We start from the raw sequence: 17,107 nt of genomic DNA on the forward strand, positions 1-17,107 counted from the left end.
TCCTCAGCTTGGACCTGCCCACAGAGCTCGCTCTCTCTCTCTCTATCAGGCCAATACAGTACTGTTAACCTGCATTTAGACGCGCATTTTGGACGCGCTAGCTTTACCCCTTATTCAGTAAGGGGTAATAGCGCTTCGAAAATGCGCGTCCAACCCCCCCCCCCCCGAGATGAATAGCTCCCACAACATGCAAATGCATGTTGATGGCCCTATTAGTCATTCCTGCGCGATACAGAAAGTAAAATGTGCAGCCAAGCCGGCTGCCAGCGCTGGGAAAGTGCACAGAAAAGCACTTTCCCGGCGCTGGCAATATTAAGTCGGAGGTTCTGAAAGTTTAAAAAAAAATAAATTTGAAATTGGCCCGCGGCTCGAAAACCAGACACTCAATTTTGCCGGCATCCGGTTTCCAAACCCATGGCTGTCAGCGGGCTTGAGAACCAATGCCAGCAAAATTGAGCGTCAGCTGCAAACCCGCTGACAGCCACCACTCCTGTCCAAAAAGAGGCGCTAGGAACGCTCTAGTGTCCCTAGCGCCTCTTGTTACCGCTGGCCCTAATTTAAATATTTTAGTTTACTGAATCACACGCACAGGACACTGGCCTGTGCATGTGCCGTGAGAGCGGCACTCGCCCGCTCTCCCGCAAACTTTACTGTATCGGCCTCTATGTCTTTTAAGATGGGCCAGGCATCTAGCCTGGTCCCATACAGGTTAAGGAAGGGTTGTAGGACCACTCCTTTACACCTTGCTCTATTCCTAAAACAGAGTTAGTAGAGGGGCAAGGAAAAAGGAAATACTAAGAGAAAAGCAGCCAGAAGCATCATGGTGCTCCTCCCTGATACCTCCAGAGAACCATCTGTAGTTGATCTTGCTAGAAAGTACTGGTTTAGAGGACTCATGTCAGTGTTTATCAACATTAGATAAGATAGAACAGCTAGTAGCTGTGAAGAAATTAGGGGGGTGTAGTTACTAGCATGCTATCCTCTACTGAACAGGTAGAGGGGGCAGAAACAAATACTGTTAAGCCAAAGAACACCCCACAAGAAGCGAAGGTAGCAGAGGACATTTTTGCCTCTCTTTCTACTCTCAACCCCAGCCCCGTAGCAGCACCCAAACCCACAGAGAGGAAGAGGAAGTCCCAGAAGAAATCCAAGGTATAGAGGTTTTTCAGAACAAAGAGGGACTTGAATTTTGCAGAGTGTATTCATTGTTGCAAGAGCATTAGTACAAAAAAAAACCTGGGGTATCTTACAAACAGTGGTCTGCTGCATCATATGAAAAGAAAACACTCATTATCACAGTCTTCAGTGGAAGAAGGCAGCTATAAGGGGATTTGTTGCTTTGCACATTTACTGCACCTGGTAGGAAAGGGCATCCTGGAATCTAAAGAGAAATACATAATAACCATAATACATTAATCTTGAAGATTAATGTATTATGGTTATTAGGGATGTGCAGAGCAAAAGTTTATGTCCATATGTCAATATGTCCAAAGGGGGTCCCATTTGCGGTCAATATGGACATAAAAAAAATTAAATGAGTTGGGTATATGTCCATATGTGCAAAAAAAAAATTTAAACCCCCTCACCCTCCTTAATCCCCCCCCCAGACTTACCACAACTCCCTGGTGATCGAGCGAGGAGTGAGGACGCCATTTCTGCAATCCTTGGCTAGAAGCATGTGACGTCGGCGCCACGTCGAGTGACGCGGCGTCACGTGATTCCCGGCGAGTTCGCGCCGGAAGGCTCGTTCGGCCCAAAAAGAACTTTTGGCCAGCTTGGGGGGGTCAGGAGGATCACGTGACGCCGCGTCACTCCGACGCGGCGTCACGTGATTCCCGGCGTCACGTGATTCCCGGCGAGTTCGCGCCGGAAGGCTCGTTCGGCCCAAAAAGAACTTTTGGCCAGCTTGGGGGGTCAGGAGGCCCCCCCAAGCTGGCCAAAAGTTCTTTTTGGGCCGAACGAGCCTTCCGGCGCGACAACGCCGGGAATCACGTGACGTCGGCGCCACGTGATTCCCGGCGAGTTCGCGCCGGAAGGCTCGTTCGGCCCAAAAAGAACTTTTGGCCAGCTTGGGGGGGCCTCCTGACCCCCCCAAGCTGGCCAAAAGTTCTTTTTGGGCCGAACGAGCCTTCCGGCGCGAACTCGCCGGGAATCACGTGACGCCACGTCACTCGACGTGGCGCCGACGTCACATGCTTCTAGCCAAGGATTGCAGAAATGGCGTCCTCACTCCTCGCTCGATCACCAGGGAGTTGTGGTAAGTCTGGGGGGGGATTAAGGAGGGTGAGGGGGGTTTAAATTTTTATTTTGGCTCAACAATCGCGATTTCCCACATATCCAACATAGCTATGTTGGATATGTGGGAAATCCGATCGTTTATGTCACTTCACTTTTTTAAGTTAAAAACAAAATATGCATAGCGTTTTACATATGCGGTCAATACGAATGCACACCCCTAATGGTTATTATAGTTAATGAAGTTAGCAAACTACCAGTTAATTCCATTATCTTTATTTATAAAACCAGTTACTGTTAAATGTAAAACCTGTTCTGATATTTGTTATGCTACAATATCTGTTATCTGTAAAGCCTGTTGCTTATTTATTGTTTCCCTGTAAACCGAAGTGATGTATAACTATACGTACCTCGGTATAGAAGAATCTATAAATAAATAAATAAATAAATACAGCAGTTTAGTCTGTAAAGGAGTTATTTAGAGTTGCATGAAAATAGCAGAACATTTTTCCAGAGCATAAAGGATTAGCAGCTGATGCAAGAGAAACAAGAAGCTGCAGCAGTGCTTAACTATGCACCGACTGATTCAGAATGAAACACCAGATGGAATTCCACATATCTAACGCTGCAGAGGTGAGCAACAGATAGTCCTTCATGATTAAAATTGGATTCTTAGTCAATTGTTTGTGTCAATCTGTATAATTGCCTTGTTAATCTATTTTTGCCCTTATTTATATATTTATATATATATTTTTTTTTTAATTGTATACATGCTGTTGTGATCCACCAAGATTTGTGGATTGGCGAAATACAAATAATTTTAAATAAATAAATGAGTTGGCCTTGGAAGGCAAAATAGGTATGGATCACTCCCTGAGGCATCATTTGCAGCACATAACACAACTAGTAGAAGTCCCCATAGTTACAGTAACATCCTGCAGAATGCATTAGAGTGTTTTCAACAGGAAGAGGAAGAGACAGGCGAGGTGATGCAGTCAGTGGACTCCTTGCAATAGAAAGTGCAAGAGAGACCGAAACCCTTCACACAAAAGGATACCTATTTGCTAGCCAGGTAAAAGGGTGTATCACCCTCTACCTCAGCGAGTAAAGCTGTTCTTGTACAAGGTGAAGGAAGAAGAGCTCTAGAGGCAAAGGCAGAGGCAAATTAGGGCACAGTAAAGGAAAACGCTGGTATCCCAGGCAGTAGTATCGTCCAGAGTAGCACTCTCTCAGCTACAACTTCCTTCCCAACTTTATCTGCTTTTCCCTGGTGGCCATGGCAGAGCATTATCTCTTTAAGCAGGCCACAGTTATATAGTAGTTGACAGCAGGGAAAATTATCTTTCCCTGCAAAAGGAGACACTAACTCAAATATCAGTCACACACGATCTGGCACAGCCCATAGAGGAAAAGGCCACAGATCTGCTGGCATATTGTTTACACAAGGCAGAGTTCTGGTCAGATCTTGCTAATGTGGCCCATCATTTCCTATTCTGTCCACCAGAGTACCTAATGAACAGATATTCTCAAAGGCAGGGGACATTATGAATTCACATCATTCATGGCTATCACCAGAGATAGTGGAAAAAATAGTCTTTCTTAAAAGAAACCTCCCTCAGTTGAATTTTTTCAGGAATTTTCAAGTGAAATGTAGGAGGACTGAGTATACAGCTAGAAAGAAATATTGGCCATAGCTTTGGCCCTCAACACTTTTTCTTTTGTTTCCAGGTGCCTTTCTTGCTACTGCTGCTATGCTGACATGCCTGTTGCTTGTGCCCTACCTTTCTTCTGGTTCTGAACCTTACTGTTTTTTGTTACGACTCTCAGGTACTGACTTGGTTTTCCCATCCGGCTTCTCTGTTGGTTTTACTGGTATGCTTTCTCCCCAAGAAAAAATGTAAAAAAGAAAAAAATGTGCACATTTCTCCTCCCTTCTTTCCTGACTCTGCATTTTGCTGTTTTCTTGTACCACTCTAGGATCCCAGTCTAATTCTCCTACCTTGCTTCTTTCTTTGTTATACTGGGATGTTTTGTCCCCAAAAAGGCAAAAATGAAAAAATAAAATTGCAAGTTTTTCTTCCTTACCCATCTCTTTCTTGATTCTGCATCTTGCTGTATTAGCTTGCCACTGTTACTGCCCAGCCTGCTCCTGGCCATCTCATTTTGCCTTGAATAATTCCTGCCAATTTTAATGGTGCCCTTTGCCTCTCTCATGATGGCATGATGTTTTGATTCCATTGTGATGTTTGCCATAACCTGTACTCTACACTTTGGGAATTTTGATGTCACTATGCTGTTTGTTATACTGTTTACTTTATGCCTTAGGGTTGTGATAATACTGCATTGCTTGCCATAACCCACAAGCCTGCACTCTACTTCTTGGAGTTTGGAAGCCACTCTGATGTTTGCCATACCTCAGAATCTAAGTCTAAGGAATGTTAATGCTGCTGTTTCTGCCGCTACTTTCTTGTACTTGAGGTACCTTGTGGTGTTACATATATAGAAACATAGAAACATAGAAATGATGGCAGAAGAAGACCAAACGGCTCATCCAGTCTGCCCAGCAAATTTCACACTTTTCTTTTCATGCTTATCTGTTTCTCTTGGCTCTTAGTAACCTTTTGGTTCTATTTCCCTTCCACCCCCACCATTAATGTAGAGAGCAGTGTTGGAGCTGCATCTAAGTGAAATATCTAGATTAATTAGTTAGGGGTAGTAACTGCCGCAATAAGCAAGCTACACCCATGCTTATTTGTTTACCCAGACTATGTAATTCAGTCCTTGTTGGTTGTCTGTATATAGATCCACTTTTCTTCATTCCCCCTGCCGTTGAAGCAGAGAGTTATGATGGATATGCATTGAAAGTGAAGTATCAGTCTTTCTTCCCTGCCGTTGAAGCAGAGAGCTATGCTGGATATGGTTGAAGTGTCAGACTTTCTCCCCTGCTGTTGAAGCAGAGAGCTATGCTGAATATGCTTGAAGTGTCAGACTTTCTCCCCTGCCATTGAAGCAGAGAGCTAACCTGGATATGCTTGAAGTGTCAGACTTTCTCCCCTGCCGTTGAAGCAGAGAGCTAAGCTGGGTATGCTTGAAGTATCAGACTTTCTCCCCTGCCGAAGCAGAGAGCTATGCTGGGTATGCTTGAAGTATCAGACTTTCTCCCCTGCCATTGAAGCAGAGAGCTATGCTGGGTATGCTTGAAATATCAGACTTTCTCCCCTGCCATTGAAGCAGAGAGCTATGCTGGGTATGCTTGAAATATCAGACTTTCTCCCCTGCCATTGAAGCAGAGAGCTATGCTGGATATGCTTGAAGTATCAGACTATCTCCCTTGCCGTTGAAGCAGAGGGAGATAGTCTCCTCATGTTCATGCCACTATTGTGGCATGAACATGAGGAGACTATGCCACTCCTCTGTTCATGCCACTATTGTGGCATGTTGTTTTTCCATAAACTGTCATCATCATTTCTGAAATAAAACAGCACCACTATCAGGCACAGGCAGAAACTCATTAGGGTAGACACTGGCAGTGCAGCAGAGTGCCATGATTTTGAACAAGATAGAGCATGCCTTCCTATGTACACTGTACTCTATTCCTGTATGTACGTAGGGGTGTGTGTGTGTGTGTATGTGTGTGTAAGAGAGAGATCACTGAGTAAGAGGAGTATATACACTAATGCTACTTTTTAAAAGACAATCCTCTTTCCATAGGTAGTGGTACTACCTCTGCTACTGCTGTTTCACCCCTCTCACTGTGCCATGAGATGTTCATGCCACTGGTGCCTTGTGGTGTTTATGCTACTATTGTTGGTGGCATTTTCTCCTCTGTAGATGCCTTGTGGTGGTCATGCCATTATTGTTGGTGCCTTATAATGCACATTACTATTGTTTATGCCAGGGGTATTCAAACTGGTCCTATGGGACCCCCCAGTCAGTCAGGTTTTCAGGATATCCCTAATGAATATGCATGAGAAATATTTGCATACACAAAAGGTAGTGCATGCAAATAAATCTCATGCATATTCATTAGGGATAGCCTGAAAACCCGACTGGCTTGGGGGGCCCCATAGGACCGGTTTGAGAACCTCTGGTCTATGCTCTTTGTTCCTGTCAATTTATTATTTATTTATTTTACATTCCACCTTTCATGACACTTCAGAGCAGATTGCATTCAGGTAATGTAGATGCCTTGAGGTGATTATGCTTTTGTTTTGGCTTCCTTGTTCCCTTCACAGAGCCTTTGTAAGGAACTGTATATGCATGAGCCCCTCTTGCTGTGGCGCAACCTTGTGGACAGAATCCCAAGACCTGTGCTGATGGCAGGTGATTGAGTCTTAGCACAAGCCAGACTATGACAGAGTTCAAAAGTCTATACCAAGGCAAAGCAGAGACTGTAGACCTGGCACAGACAAGGCTGATGGCTTGACCAAAGGCATCTGGCTTGAGACAAGGCTGATGGCTTGAGACAAGATATGGTTTTCACAGAATTGGATGAACCTGAAGAAAGGACTGAAGACTGCAGTGGAACTAAAGATTGAAGCAAAGCTGAAGACTGAGAAGATGGAAGTGGACCTGAAGCCTGGAGCAGCTGAAGCCGAGGATGGGAACCCAACTGAAGCTGAAGACAGGAACCAGGTTGACTGCAGTGAAGTTGAAGACTGCTGCAGGGCTGAAGGCTGGAATTGTTGAAGAAGAAGGCAGAACCAGGCTGGAGCTGAAGACAGAAACAAAGCTGGAAGAAGATTTGAGCAAGTGAAGGCTGGAACCAAATGAGCAGGAACCAAAAGACCTTTCTGAGGCAAGGAAGAAGAGTCTGAACAGCCCTTTAATAAGGCAACTGATCATAACATCACCATAGGGCATCACGAGCTTTTCCTGCCATGGGCCCTTTAAATGAAGTACTGTCTCGTGAGTGCACCTAGGGAGAGACTAAGCAGGAGCGGTGGTGTCAAGCAGAGTGCCGGTGGCATTTCTATGCCACGAAGATAGCAGTGGTAGCATCGGGGTGAGTGAAGCCATTCATGGGACAGGTCCATGAGTGGAAAACATAACAGCCTAGGGACATTTATGCTACTCATCTTGATGCATTGCTCTGCATTTATGGTTTGTGGCTTTCAATGTCAATGCACCTGCTGCTTCAAGCCTCTTTTTGTGCATTTGCGTGATGGGTCTTTGCAGTTTTCAAAGTTCTTTTAATATTCCTTTACAGTATTTACTGTTGGTCTTGCCAACACAGACCTTACATATACCTTTAACAGTTTTGTGCTTTCTTGGGCTTTATCTTCAATTTCCCATCCTTTGTAGTTCTGACTATAGGTCCCACCTAGTATTTAGTCTTTGATGGATTATACCACAGCAAAGGGGAAGGGCATCTCCAGGCCTGAAACCCCAGCCCTTTCCCCAAATGATGCCATAGGAAAATTCATCAGGCTTCTTCCAAAGATTTTCTCTGGCTTCTCCCTGCCCAGGGATAGTAAGTTCAACATCTTCTAACTGCTAGATGGTTTGATTAGTCTTTTACCCTACACTTACATACACATGGGTCTCAGGTATGATTTGTACATCATGACTGCTACAGAACATTTCTAGAGTTTTCTCTGGCTTCAGGTCATTGTTTGTAAGGATTTTCCCATCTCATGGTGATTTGGAGATCCCAACAGGGGAATTCAGGACTCATATAACCTTGACCAAAGGAAGGTACTTCTTTGATCTGAAAAGATCATCTTCTTTGATCAAGCAAATGGCCTCCAGAGAGACAAATATAGAATGGTAAGAGAAAAAGGGGACACCCAATCATCTACTGAGCTAGATCAGCTGAATCAACCTTATGATCAAAGAGATGAAAAAAGTCACTGCAAGAATATACTCACATCCCTCTGTCAGTGCCTACTTCTCATGCTACCATTGTTATTGTCCTTTGCAAATTTTTTGGTCCCTTGAAGCATTCTTGCCACTGTTGTTGGTGCACTTTGCCATTCTTTTGATGCCTTGGGATCATCACTCCACTGTTCTTGGTTGAGGTGTTTTGTGGTGTTCATGCCACTATGATTGTGCAGTCCTTGTGATAACTTGAAGAAATGTGATCTTCCCATTCCAGGTTAATCCCCTGATGTAGGCAGCAATTTGTTGCCAAAACTAGGCTGAAGGATTTGTGAAAAAGCTGTGCAAGTTTGCTTTATATGAAAAGGGAACAATTTAATAAAAAGGAGATCTTCTGGTTCAATTGCAAGACTAGAAATCTGGACATTCAGCTAAGTATTTTTAAATGTTATATGAATTGTAATCATTGAGGTCTATATTCAGACACAGTCCAAATAGCATAGATAGCAAGATAAATTTATCAAGTTGACTTTGGAGGCATAATCAACAGTGCAGCCATACTACTGAATATCTTAATCAGTTAGCTGGCTAACTTTAGGACAGCTCTTTGACTCAACAGACTTAGGGCTGGATTCATCATTCTTTGCAGAATGATGAATCCTACAAAAAAGGGAGCAGGGGCAAAGGGGGGTGGGCTTGTGAAAGGCTGCAACCATTCGCACTGCGGCAGTGTGATTTTACCGGCATTATCGTCGGCAGCGGTGCAGCGGCCAACTCCTCCCCCTCCCCAGCCCGACCCCTCCCCTCCAGCTTATTTACATCCTATCGCTACAAGAACAGCGTTCAAGAAATACAAAAGATCCCAAAGGGAGGAGCACAAAGAAGAATATCAGGTAGAACTGTGGGAGACGAAGAAATTAATCAAGAGAGCAAAAAGTCAAGCAGAAGAGAGGATTGCCAAGGAAGTAAAGAGAGGTGACAAAACATTTTTCAGATACATCAGTGAAAAGAGAAAAGTTCAAAGTAGTATAGTAAAATTGAAAGGTGGAAAGGATCAATGTGTGGAGAGAGATGAAGAAATGGCAGAAATATTAAATGAATACTTCTGTTCTGTGTTCACTAAGGAGGACCCTGAAGGACCATCCCTAGTTAACAAGATACTGGAGGGGAGTGGAGTAGATGTAACTCCATTTACAGTAGAAAATGTATGGGAAGAGCTGGAGAAACTGAAAGTGGACAAAGCCATGGGGCCTGATGAGGTTCATCCCAGGATACTGAGGGAGCTTAGAGATGTGCTGGCGGGTCCGCTGTGTGACCTGCTCAATAGATCCCTAGAAATGGGAGTGGTGCCGAGTGATTGGAGAAGAGCAGTGGTGGTCCTGCTTCACAAGAGTGGGAACAGAGAAGAGGCTGGTAACTACAGACGGTTAGCCTCACTTCGGTGGTGGGAAAAGTAATGGAGTCACTGTTGAAAGAGAGAATAGTGAACTATCTACAGTCAGGAGAATTGATGGACCAGAGGCAGCATGGATTCACCAGGGGAAGATCCTGTCAGACAAATCTGATTGACTTTTTTGACTGGGTAACCAAGGAATTGGATCAAGGAAGAGCGCTCAATGTCATCTACTTGGATTTCAGCAAAGCTTTTGATATGGTCCCGCACAGGAGACTGGTGAATAAAATGAGAAGCTTAGGAGTGAGTGCCGAGGTGGTGGCCTGGATTGCAAACTGGTTGACGGACAGAAGACAGTGTGTGATGGTAAATGGAGCTCTCTCTTAAGAGAGGGAAGTTTTAAGCGGTGTACCGCAAGGATAGGTGTTGGGACTGGTCCTGTTCAATATATTTGTGAGCGACATTGCAGACGGGATAGAAGGTAAGGTTTGTCTTTTTGCGGATGACACTAAGATCTGCAACAGAGTGGACACGCCAGAAGGAGTGGAAAGAATGAGACAGGATTTAAGGAAGCTGGAAGAGTGGTCGAAGATATGGCAGCTGAAATTCAATGCCAAGAAGTGCAGAGTCATGCATATGGGGAGTGGAAATCCAAATGAACTGTATTCGATGGGGGGGAGAAGGGCTGATGTGCATGGAGCAGGAGAGAGACCTTGGGGTGATGGTATCTAATGATCTGAAATCGGCGAAACAATGTGACAAGGCGATAGCTAAACCCAGAAGAATGCTGGGCTGCATAGAGAGAGGAATATCGAGTAAGAAAAGGGAAGTGATTATCCCCTTGTACAGGTCCTTAGTGAGGCCTCACCTGGAATACTGGGTTCAGTTCTGGAGACCGTATCGCCGAAGAGACAGAAACAAGATGGAGGCGGTCCAGAGAAGGGCGACCAAAAAGGTGGAAGGTCTTCATCGAATGACTTATGAGGAGAGATTGAAGAATCTAATTATGTACACCCTGGAGGAAAGGAGGAGCAGAGGTGATATGATACAGACTTTCAGATACTTGAAAGGTTTTAATGATCCAAAGACAATGACAAACCTTTTCCGTCGGAAACAAATCAGCAGAACCAGGGGTCATGATTTGAAGCTCCAGGGAGGAAGACTCAGAACCAATGTCAGGAAGTATTTCTTCATGGAGAGGGTGGTGGATGCCTGGAATTCCCTTCCGGAGGAAGTGGTGAAGACCAGAAGTGTGAAAGACTTCAAAGGGGCGTGGGATAAACACTGTGGATCCATATAGTCTAGAGGACGTAAATGAATGTGGGGGAAAAAAAAAGATTTGCATTCACAAAAAAGCAGGGAGTAGCTTGCTTTTTATGGCAGTTACTACCCCAAATCAAATAAGGCTGATACTTCACTTTCAATGCATATCCAGCATAGCTCTTTGCTTCAACGGCAGGGGAGATAGTCTGATACTTCAAGCATATCCAGCATAGCTCTCTGCTTCAACGGCAGAGGAGGAAGTCTTCAAGCATATCCAGCATAGCTCTCTGCTTCAATGGCAGGGGAGGAAGTCTTCAAGCATATCCAGCATAGCTCTCTGCTTCAACGGCAGGGGAGAAAGTCTTCAAGCATATCCAGCATAGCTCTCTGCTTCAACGGCAGGGGAGAAAGTCTGACACTTCAAGCATTTCCAGCATAGCTCTCTGCTTCAGCGGCAGAGGAGGAAGTCTTCAAGCATATCCAGCATAGCTCTCTGCTTCAACGGCAGGGGAGGAAGTCTTCAAGCATATCCAGCATAGCTCTCTGCTTCAACGGCAGGGGAGAAAGTCTTCAAGCATATCCAGCATAGCTCTCTGCTTCAAGGGCAGGGGAGAAAGTCTTCAAGCATATCCAGCATAGCTCTCTGCTTCAAGGGCAGGGGAGAAAGTCTTCAAGCATATCCAGCATAGCTCTCTGCTTCAACGGCAGGGGAGAAAGTCTTCAAGCATATCCAGCATAGCTCGCTGCTTCAACGGCAGGGGAGAAAGACTGACACTTCACTTTCAATGCATATCCAGCATAACTCTCTGCTTCAGCGGCAGGGGGAATGAAGAAAAGTGGATCTATATTCAGACAACCAACAAGGATTGAATTACATAGTCGGGGTAAACAAGCATGGGTGTAGCTTGCTTATTGCGGCGGTTACTACCCCTAACTAATTAAGCTAGATATTTCATTTAGATGCAGCTCCAACACTGCTCTCTACATTAATGGTGGGGGTGGAAGGGTAATAGAACCAAAAGGTTACTAAGAGCCAAGAGAAACATAAGTATGAAAAAAAAGAGAGTGTGAAACTTGCTGGGCAGACTGGATGGGCCGTTTGGGCTTCTTCTGCCATCATTTCTATGTTTCTATGTGAAAAATGTTTAGAAAATAACCCCCTTAGCCAGCTAAGTCATCTTGCTAACTCTGAATATTGGAGTTAGCTGGTCAACTTAGCCAGGCAACTCAACTCCTCCCCTGGATCGCCCCTAACTTATCTGGCTAAATTATATCTTCCTAACTTACTAGCTAGCTATAATTTAACAGATAAAGGCTGAATATAGCCAGGTAAGCCATTTAGATGTATAAATATTATGTTATCTGTCTAAATGGCTTTTGAATATGGACCTCTGTTTAAAAAAAAAGATAGAAAAATTAAATTTAATCTGAGAAAATAATATTACAGACTAAATGGACAATTGGAGATGGTTTTGTGGATGAGCAACAGTTATATTGGTGAGCCCCCAAAAATAAATTAATTTTAAAATGACATATGTTTGCTCCCATTGCATCTCTATATTTGTGCATAGTGGGCCTGATTTTAAAAGGATTACGCACGCCGAGCCTATTTTAAAAAGGCCTGGTGACATGCGAAAAAGCCCCGGGGCTTTAAAAAAAGGACGGTACGGGGAAGGGGAAGTGCGGGGCCATAGGCTTCCTACAGAGAGGCCATTGCCGTTGTGTCGGAGGATCATGTGCCGGCAGGCTGCCGGCGCGTGCAACTTGTGCCTGCCCAGAGGCAGAAGCAAAAGGTAAAATAAAAATTTTGGGAGGAGTTAGAGTAGGGCTAGGGGAGGAAAGGTTAGGGGAAGGGGTGGGAAGGTCAGGTTAGGGGGAAGGGAAGTTCCCTTCCAGGCCGCTCCAATTTCGGAGCGGACTGGGAGGGAACGGGGGAAGGCAGCGCGGATCAGTGCGCACAAGGGGGCGGATTTTCAGAGCCCTGCTCGCGTAAATCCGCCCAAAACCGGGCGGATTTACGCGAGCAGGGCCCTGCGCGCCGGGAAGCCTATTTTACATAGGCCTACCGGCGCGCGCAGAGCCCCGGGACTCGCGTAAGTCCCGGAGTTTTCGGAGGGGGCGTGTCGGGGGCGTGTCGGGGGGCAGGCCCGAACCGCGCGGCGTTTTCGGGGCGTGTCGGGAGCGTTCCGGGTGCGTGGCTACGGCCCGGGGCGGCCCGGGGGCGTGGCCGCGCCCTCCGGACCCGCCCCAGGTCGCATCCCGGCGCGCAGGAGGCCCGCTGACGCGCGGGGATTTACGCCTCCCTCTGGGAGGCGTAAATCCCCCGACAAAGGTAAGGGGGGGGTTTAGACAGGGCTGGGCGGGTGGGTTAGGTAGGGGAAGGGAGGGGAAGGTGAGGGGAGGGCAAAGGAAAGTTCCCTCCGAGGCCGCTCCGATTTCGGAGCGGCCTTGGAGGGAACGGGGGTAGGCTGCGCGGCTCGGCGCGCGCCGGCTATACGAAATCGATAGCCTTGCGCTCGCCGATCCAGGATTTTAGCGGCTCCGCGCGTATCTACTAAAATCCAGCGTACTTTTGTTTGCGCCTGGAGCGCAAACAAAAGTAGGCTATTCGCGCTCGTTTTAAAATCCGCCCCAAGGTGCACAATTGTGCACCCCCTTGCGCGCGCTGATCCTTGATTTTATAACTTGCGAGCACCTGCGCAAGTCATAAAATCAGGTGTACATGTGTGCGCACCGAGTATTGAAAACCACATTTATTGACATAATGAAAATGGCAAGTGGTTTGGAAACATTGTTGTGCATGTCACACTGTATAATGTATAATGGTATAATATATAATGGTTATAATTATGTATGTTTTATTGTACATTGTCTAGAGTTCTGTATGCCTGGTGATTAAGAAATTTCAATAAACTGTAAACTGTACAATGGTCTCTAATAAAGGTCCATTTCATGAGGTCAAATAAGGTAGCATGATTTTTATGGTCATTGTTGCCCTTGCACTGCAGGTGTTTTGAGTTGAGCCAGCACTCTGAGGAAAGAGGACTTTAAGATCAACATTTCTTTTTGTTTGAATGGAGATTTCTTGAGAACTTTGAGCTCTTCCCAGACTGTGTCATTCTTGCTGTTGCAGACTCAGTCAGGACTATAATTGCAGTCTTCTTTTACCTAGTATCTTGAGATTTCCTTCACAGGGCAAAGGCCTGTCCTGGCATTAGCACTACAGGGCTTTTGTAGAATGGGGATGATTGGATGCTGCTGCCCTCTGGAGACAGGGCTAGCATATTTCAATTTCTGGCAATCTGGCCCAGAATAAGGCATAGGCAACTGTCTCCAATGCCAGATTTTGATAGATGCCTGAGTGTTGCTGACACTGCTATGCCACTATGGAGGCCTGTCCCCATTGTGTTGCTTGACATGCAGAGTGGTGGCAGCCCTAAACTCTCAGCAGCAACAACCCTGAAAAGAAAATTAAATGCAGAGCCTACGAGCCATTATGAATACAAGCCCTGATGTGGCCTCACCGCTAAAAGATTACAATGGTTACAAAAATCAAAGAAAAACAAAAAAGTAAACCTACTAATAAATTAAAACCATAAAACAAGTAAGGTCTTATTCAATTGCATCAACAATTAAAAAGTTAAAAATCTCAAAAACTATACAAATTTTATAAATAAATACTTTTTAAAAGATGTATCCTTAAACAAAATCACAAAGTATCAACCATCTATGTATGTACATCTGGCTGCATACACCATTGGAACAACCCTTTGAAAAACACTTATCTTTGATGTAATGTGATATGATGTGGTAACTCTTCTAGGCCACTTCAAAGATATTTCCAAGTCAAAAAAATTGTATCCAATGTAGTTTGTGCTGCATAAAAAAAACCAAAAACTACTCCTGAAGGCTGTTGTGTTCTCTTGTTTTATTCAAAGGCTTGTTCCAATGTTGTATGCAGCTAGATGTGTTGTCATCCAAGACAAAATCCCTAAATGGGGAGAAACAAAGTCCCCATGAGCAAAAACATATCCACAAGAAAAGGTCCAAACAATGAAAGAACATCCAAATCCAAACTGAAAGTTATCTGTCTAAAAGACTTTTGAGCATCTTCCCCTATGGACAACAATATGTGAAAAATACATCTCCCACAATATTGCCTGCTCTAATGCTGCCATATCCTCTGTCAGTGACCAACAAAGCATCCTGTTAACTAAGCCCTTGAAATAGAATGCATGCTAAAACGTTAACACATTGCTCAAGGCAGGTATCAAATTTAAGGCCTTAGCAAGTATATGCTAAATAATGCACACAGTCTAAAACCTCATTTATGTCTGAGGTTCATTCATTGACATGAAGATAATTATAGCACATACACCAATGTCTTTTTAGGATGATTTACCGTGTATTCTAGGGCCTTCATGCACAGCATGCAATTTTTTTGTGCATGCTAAATAGCTTTAGTATGTAACTAAGCTATAGTGTATAGGCCTCATAATTGTCTAGGGAAAGATCTAAAAAGAAAGATTAAAGCCATGCAGTTTTTTTTTCTGACAAAATTGTAAAAAAAAACCCTGCTCATGTCTTGAAAAGACATTGATTCAGTATGTTTCAGAACTTAAAAAGACAAGCAGGTGGTATATGAATATGAAAAGTGAAGAAATAAGCTTGACTCAATGTTTCTTATTTATCAAATGAAATTTAACATGACAGCTGGTAAATGTTCTGATATTAGATGTTTACCCACACTATCCAATGACATCAAAATATTACCACAGAAAGAAACTAATGAGTTCTTGCTGTTATTTAAATTCATCCCATATAAAAAAATGCATATGTGCTAGACTGAGGTAGCACTCATGCAATGTGATTTAACATCATAGTAACATAGAAAATGACAGCAGATAAAGACCAACTGACCCATCTTGTTTGCCCAAGAACATAAGATATGCCATACTGGGTCAGACCAAGGGTCCATCAAGCCCAGTATCCTGTTTCCATCAGTGGCCAATCCAAGTCACAAGTACCTGGCAAATACCAAAACATTAAATAAACCTCAAGCTGCTATTGCTTATTAATTAATAGCAGTTTATGGATTTTTCCTCTAGGAACTTATCCAAACCTTTTTTAAACCCACTTACACTAATTTCTTTAACCACATCCTCTGGCAATGAATTCTAGAGCTTAACTATGCGCTGAGTGAAAAATAATTTTCTTTGATTGTTTTCAATGAGCCAGTTGCTAACTTCATGGAGTGCCCCCTAGTCCTTCTATTATCTGAGAGAGTAAATAACCAACTTACATTAACTTGTTCAAGTCCTTTCATGATTTTGCAGACATCTATCAAATCCCCCCTCAGTTGTCTCTTTTCCAAACCAAACAGTCCTAACTTCCTTAGCCTTTCCTCATAGGACAGCCGCTCCATTCCCCTTATCATTTTGGTTGCCCTTCTCTGCACTTTCTCCATTGTAACTATATCTTTTTTGAGATGCGGTGACCAGAAATGCACAAGGTATTCAAGATGCGGTCTCATCATAGAGCCTAACAGAGGCAATTATGACATCCATCATTTTATTTGCCATTCCCTTTCTAATTATTCCTAACATTCTGTTTGCGTTTTTGATCACTACAGCACACTGAGCTGACGATTTCAATGTATTATTCACTATGATGCCTAGATCTCTTTCCTGGGTGGTAACGCTTAAGATAGAACCAACATTGGGTAACTCCAGTAAGGGTAATTTTTCCCTATATGCTAGGGATGTGCAGAGGGACCACATACGTTACATTCGGCATTCGTATTCATAGGGGGGCAGATACGTTGCATTCAGCAAGAGGGGCCCTGATCCATTCATGCATTCCATTCTTATTCATTTCCCGGCTAAAATTTCATTAACTACAACCCCCCACCCTCCTGATCCCCCCCCCCCCACAAGACTTGCCAAAACACTCTGGTGGTCCAGTGGGGGTCCGGGAGCCATTTACTGCACTCACGCCGTCGGCTGCTGGAATTTAAAATGGCGCCAATAGCCTTTGAACTTACTATGTCACAGGGGCTACTGGTGCCATTGGTCGGCCCCTGTCACATGGTAGGAGCAATGGACAGCTGGCACCATCTTGTGCTCCTACCATGTGACAAGGGCCGATCTCCTGCTCTCGGGCCGTCGGCTGCCAGTAATCAAAATGGCGCCGATAGCCTTTGCCCTTACTATGTCACAGGGGCTACCGGTGCCATTGGTTGGCCCCTGTCACATGTTAGGAGCACAAGATGGTGCCGGCCATCCATTGCTCCTACCATGTGACAGGGGCCGACCAATGGCACCGGTAGCCCCTGTCACATGTTAAGGTCAAAGGCTATCAATGTCATTTTGAATCCCGGCAGCCAACGGCATGAGT

Source organism: Rhinatrema bivittatum, chromosome 1 (assembly GCF_901001135.1).
Source record: "Rhinatrema bivittatum chromosome 1, aRhiBiv1.1, whole genome shotgun sequence".
In the NCBI taxonomy this organism is placed as follows: Eukaryota; Metazoa; Chordata; class Amphibia; order Gymnophiona; family Rhinatrematidae; genus Rhinatrema; species Rhinatrema bivittatum.